Genomic DNA, 6,618 nt, shown 5'->3' on the forward strand with positions numbered 1-6,618 from the left:
AAAAAAAGAAATTGTCGAGATTACTGGCAATAAGAGAGATGTAAATCAAGAACACAATGACATTCCATTTCACACCATTAGCAGTTGCAGTTTAATAGGACAACAAGCAATAAATGTTGGAGAAGATGTGGAGAGATAGGAACTCCCATACACAGTTGGTGGGATGGTAAAATGGTACAACCACTCTGGAAAATAGTTTGGAGTCTCCTCCAAAGCATGAACATGAAAACTCTATATAACCTAGAGATTCCACTCACTGCTAGGAATATGCCCCAAGTAAATTAGAATTAAGACACAAATCGAACAATGATAGTTACTATCACAATGTGGAAACAGCCCAAATGTCCAACCATAATCAATTGGATTGAAAAATTATGGTATATTCATATGATGAAGCACTATGCAGCACATAGCCCGGGAAAGACTACAGAGCATTATGTTACGTGAACTAACTCAAATCTCATAAGGACAAATATTGCATAAGACCATTATTGCAAAAATAGAAAAATAACTAGTAAAATGTGTCTGTTGGTCCAAAGTGGGGAAAGGGTGGGGTGTGGAAGGGTGAGGATGGGCAAGGGAGAAATCACAGGGTTACACAATTTGATGGACAAAGGCAGAGAACAAAGGAAATGGCAAAGATCAGAAAGGACTGGCAAACACGGAGTAATGGTGGGCATAATTCAATGCCAATTTTATAAAACACAGTATATGGAAATGATTGTATGAAACATAAAGTCAATGAAGGAAAGTGTGAAACATGATGTATATGAACTTTGGGGGAAAACATCATTTGAAATGAATAAAAATAATAAATTGTGATAGAAGCAAGACGTTTCAGTGGTCTCTTTCCATCTTTCTAAAAGAATTCTGTGGCACGTTGGCTTTTCTTTCAGCACCTTGAGAAAGTTTTATCCAGAATCAAACAGCAAGGAAACCATATGACTCCAGATTTAGGCCGTTACGTAACTGAATTGGATAACAATATTCTTTACATCTACTTGTATATTTCTCACAGTTCAAGACAATAAATACTGAAGTGATAGATTACTAGTAACTACTGACAATGATCTTTTATTATGAATTGGACTGTGTCCCCAGAGTGTGGGAACCCTAGCCCTTCTATTTTCTAGTAAAGGTATAATTTCTAGTATAACTATCTTATAGTATATACTTCCTGGTTTGAGAATGGAATTTCCTTTGTTATGTTCATGAGAGTATGTCAGAGTAGGGTATGTCCTAACCTAGATACCTCAGATTTATGCAGATTATACATAGATGCTAGCACAAATAAAGGAAAACAGACTTAAATTGAGTATAATGTAAGGAAATAAACTGAGAAGCCCAGAAATTCCTGTGATTATCTCTATGAGAGGGAGCTTTGGTGGCTTGTGCTGCCAGCCCAAAAGAATGTGGTTTGATTCCACCAGCTTCTCTGAGAGAGAAAGATGGGTCATTTTCTCCCATGTGATTTGCTTCCTCTGAATATCTACTGGAGGGCCAGCTATGAGTCAGTTCCAGCTTGACGGTAAATAACAACAGCACGGTATTCCTACTAGAATTTGAAGAAAGAAAGGTTGGTGACACTACAGGTAAGCTTTTAACTGTTAGCTGAAGTTTAGGAGTTCCAACTTTCCCAGGGACTCTGTGGGAGAAAGATCTTAAAATCAGCTCCCTTAAAAGTTACAGCTTAGAAAACCCTGTGTCGTATAAATCAGAACCAACTTTAAATACTTAACAATAACAATAGCATATGAAAAAGACAAATGCTTTCCTCCTAGAGAAACAACTGAACTTGAACTTCTGACCTGAGCTACAAGAACAAAAGACCTAGCAATAAAAAGTTACACTATCAACCCAAAGTCTGATGGTTTGAATTCAATGGTTGTTCTACAGGAGAAAGATAGGCAATCTCTTTCTATAAAATTTACTGTCTCTGGAAACCCACTGTTGGTTCAGTTATGAGTCAGTTCTGACTTGATAATATACAATAATTCTTTGTTTTTTTCTGAGTATATCCCATAAAGTATTTATTAAAACTTGTCAAGTACAGAAAAAGAAAACAGAGCACTATAGTCACTCAAAGGGCCAGATTTAAGTCCTATATAAGTATTTCTAATCTTTATACATGTACAACTTATAATACCATGTACAACTTGTTAGGTATGAGAGAACTTCATTACAAAAAACAGTGAAAAGAATTCAAATAGGCATAATAATTTTAGACACATTTTAAATACTGTTTCCAAGTCAAACACAGCTATAAATGATCATAAGAACTAAAGAAAATTTGTTTACAAAATTTATTACTTGGTCAGTGGTGCTGAGAACCAAGAAATAATGAATTGAGGTCTCACTAATAGAGACATAAGTCAGTTAATACAAGGGAATGATCAGAGTAACTCCTGATTGTTAGGCTAAAAAGATATCCTTTTGTATGTTTTTCAATTGCATAAGGACAAACACTCAATCAAAGGGATCTGAGCAAATAGCACTCTATTATTTGTAGACTCACAAAGTGCTGTTCCCTCTCTGGCTTACATGGCTGTTATACTGCCTTTGTTGATTTCTTTGTTAATTTTTTTTTCTCTTTTCTCTCTGTCACTTCCTCTCTCCCCTCCTTTGTTCTGCGCACTGATGTAAACTGCTTTGTTATAGCCTTCCTGGTTCTGAGCAATTTCAATTGCCAAAAGTTGTATTCTAGGGACAAAGATTGTGTTTTCCTCAGTGTAGCCCAGAGCACAATCTAGTTGCAGCAAAGTGCCATAGTTAAAAGTCTTCTACAATGCCATCAAACTTCAAGCAGAATGGCCTCGACTTCTCTTTAGCCAATTCTGATCTGAGCTCTTCTGGGTCCAACACGTCTATTCTGAGTTTCTCAAAATTCTCCTGAAACTCAGAGTAGATTTGGTCATTCACTTTGGTGAGTTTCAGGAACTGTGGATCAACTGATGAAATCAGTTTGTAGTAGACTTCAGCATGCTGCATTGCTCTCATGGCCCAAGCCATCTCAATGTCAGGATCGTTACCATAAAATTCTGCTGGAAGAGAAAGAGCAAGTACCACCGACAGAAGCTTCCCCGAAACCGGCTCATCGGATGATCCAGTCGCCTCCATCTTGGAGTCTAGCAAACGTCAACAATAATTCTTTAAAGCCACGTGTAAGTATCAGAATAATTGAGTCTGTTAGGCATGAAGGAGACTGGATGGAAAGAATGTTGAAGCAGACATCAGTGAGATAAGAAAGTCATGAAGATACATATGAACTAACAGGAGGTGGAGATCAAATGAAATGACTAAGAATAGGCCCTATTCAACCAGAACCAGGTAATCAATAACATTGGATAGCATTGGACCTAGATGTCTCAGTTCTGACAGATATAGTAGAGTCTGCCCCTGAAAGTAGCCTCATTAGTGTTTTAGGTGCATAAGTGACATTACCCAGCTATTCTACTGCTTCGAATATACTCTAAGCAAATGAGAACGAGGCACAGAGGCTTGTACACCAAAGTTCATAGCAGCATTACTCACCATCTCAAGAACATGGAAACTGCTCAGGTATCTAACTAGAATTTAATGGATTGAGAAATTATGGTACAGTCACACAATGGAATACTATACAACGCAAGAGCAACAATTTCTTAAATTACTACCTAACTTGGAAGGGACTGCGGAACATTATGCCGAGTGAACTAACTCAGTCTCATAAGGACAAATACTGTATAAAACCATTATTGGAGAATGAGTATGAGGATCTTAGCGGGGGTAGTGGGAGTAGAGGGGTGAAGATGGGTAGGGAGAGGGGCTTAATCATAGAGTCATACAATTTGATGAAGATAGTGGTGAAGGAAATGGGAAAGATCCAGTGGGAAAACAATTTATTCTAACGTAGTAAATAAACAAGTACAAGAAAAAAAACAAAAGAACTATGGACGAGAACTACCCACCATATCATCTCATTGGCCTAGACTCAAGACTGGGAACACATCAAAATGCAAACCCAAGTTGGTGTTGTTTTGTTGTTGTTATGTGCTGTCGAGTCGCTCGCAACACAGAGCAACCCTATGTAGAGCCCTAAACCCTGCTCTATCCTGTGCCAATCGCTCTGTCTCCAATACACCCATCCCAATTACTCCAGTCACTGAATTAATCCACCTCATAGAGAGTCTTTCCCTCTTATGCCGTCCCTCACCATCCCAAGCATGATGTCCTTCTCCAAGGACCTGTCCCTCTTTACAACATTTCCAAAGTATGTCAGACGAAGCCCCAGAATCCTTGCCTCCAAGGAGCAACCTGGTTTAACCCTCTCTACGATGAATCTGTTTGTTTTCTTGGCAGTCCATGATACATTCAATACTCTTCTCCAGCACCACAGCTCAAAGGCATCAATTCTCCTTCTATCCTCCCTAGTCATTGTCCAGCTCTCTGATGCATAACAAGTGATTGCAAAGACAATAGCCTGTATCAGACACACCTCAGTCTCCAGAGTGACATCATTGCTCTTCAGTACTTTGGAGAGGTCCCTAACAGCAGGCTTTCCTATCACAATATGTTTTTTTTTTATTTCCTAGCTACTAGTGCCAAGAATGTTGACCATGAAGCCAGGCCGACTAAAGTTGTTAACAATCTCAATCTCTTCACCGTACATCCTGATGCTGCCAATTGGTACAGTGGTGAGAATCTTTGTCTTCTTGACAAGTAGGTATGTTAATATATAAGTCACATGACCCAATGTCTTTCTCCACTTCTGAACTTGACTCCTCTCACTTTATGGGATGTATCTTTTCTAATGAAACTACCTTTTCGTTCACCTTCATTCCTATCTCCTTGCTTTTCCTCTAAATTGCATATGTTAGCCATGATTTGTCCTGTGCCTGGATTACTTTTTAATAAGACAAAATTAGGCCAAAACCAGGATATTTGTCCATACCTGATTTTCCTTTGTTTACCACCACTTTCTTTATCTAGGCAACAGAGGCTGGACCAGGGCATACCACCACACAGAACACCACCACCGTGTGGTATTTCAGGAAGCTGAAAGTCTAAATGACTGACTGAATGAATAAATATATAAGTGAATAAGTAAATAATCACCTTCCCTTAAAAACAAATAACAAACTAAAGTTCTTAAAGTAGTAATATTCACACAGTTACGTTTACTTGTCTTTCATTTCCAGTGTCAGGTTACTGTGCTCATGCTCTTCTGTTCTACTAGTCTGTCAGTTTTTATAAATTTTAAATGGTTTTTGTCTGTAAACTTTAAGTAGAGCTCTTATCCTATCTCATTTATGTTCATGATTTCTCTATTATGGATTTAATTCTGCCCTCCCAAAGTAACACTGAAATCTCCATTACCTGTTAATATGACCTTCTGTAGAAATGCATGAATTTTTCTATCCTGTTAATGACACTATAGAGGAGTAAGGGGGGCCTGAACCCAATCCTTTCTGAGTAGTGTCTTATAAAATAGAAAAACAGACACTGAGAAACACACATGAACAAAACGAATACAGCCAATAGTAACACATTCACAAGCAACAAAGGAATGCTAAGAGATCTAATGAGCAAGAGTGTCAGTTAAAATCAACTCAAGGTCCATCAGAGACCTGTGAGTAAAGCCCAAAACTAAGTTCATAAAAGACAAACTGGGATCAAGCTTAGAAGCACTAGTCCAAGGTATATAGAGACTGTCAAGTACATTACATCCAGAAACGCACAATCTGAAGAGGATTAAATTGATGAATAGGACCTCCTAAAGATTAAATGCATGAGTGCTTCAAAAACTTTTTCCAACAAGGTGAAAAGAAAACCTACCGACTAGGAACAAACATTTAGTAATACCATCTCAGACAAGAGTCTTACAACAAAAGTTTACAGAATGCTCCTAGGCCTCCACAAGAAAAACACTAATAACCCAACTACAAAATGGGCAAAAGACATCAAAAGAATTTTCACAGATATTCGAATATTTGAATGGCAAACAGACAAATGAAGAATGCTCAAAATCACTTGCAATAAGAGAGATGCAAATCAAAACCACAATGAGGTACCATCTCACTCCAAAATGGCAAAGTTTAACAGGGCAGAAATTAATAAATGCTGGGAAGGATGAGGCAAAAAATGAACTTTTATACATTGTTGGTGGGGTTGTGAAATGATACAACCATTCTGGAAGACAGTTTGGCTTTTCCTCAAAAAGCTGAACATAGAAATTCCGTATGACCCAGCTATTCCACTACTTGGAATATCCCCTGAGAAAATGAGAACTGAGACATAAATGGAGATTTGTACACCAATGCTCATACCAGCCTTATTTACCATTGCAAGAATATGGAAATAGCCCAAATGTCTAACCATAAATGAATGGATTGAGAAAGTATGGTACATTCAAACAATGGAATACTGTGCAGCATGCAGGAGCAATGACTTTCTAAATTATTACCTAATTTGGGAGAGACTGGAAAGCATTATGCTGAGTGAACCAACTCAGTCCAATAAGGGTAAATATTGTATAAAAGCATTATTGTAGAATGAGCATAAGGATCCAAGGGGGGTGAGGGAGAGTAGAAGCAGAGGAACGAAGATGTGCAGGGGGAGGGGAGGATTAATCATGGAATT

General features: G+C 38.1%; 1 pseudogene; it reads right to left on the reverse strand.

Moving 5' to 3' along the window:
* The window catches only part of LOC102876879, a 50,117-nt pseudogene extending 47,000 nt beyond the window's left edge, over positions 1 to 3,117 (reverse strand).
* Positions 3,118 to 6,618: the final 3,501 nt, after the last annotated feature.

The sequence above is a fragment of the Elephantulus edwardii genome, unplaced genomic scaffold, assembly GCF_000299155.1.
Source record: "Elephantulus edwardii isolate Elephantulus edwardi_28Jun2011 unplaced genomic scaffold, EleEdw1.0 scaffold00090, whole genome shotgun sequence".
Lineage (NCBI taxonomy): Eukaryota > Metazoa > Chordata > Mammalia > Macroscelidea > Macroscelididae > Elephantulus > Elephantulus edwardii.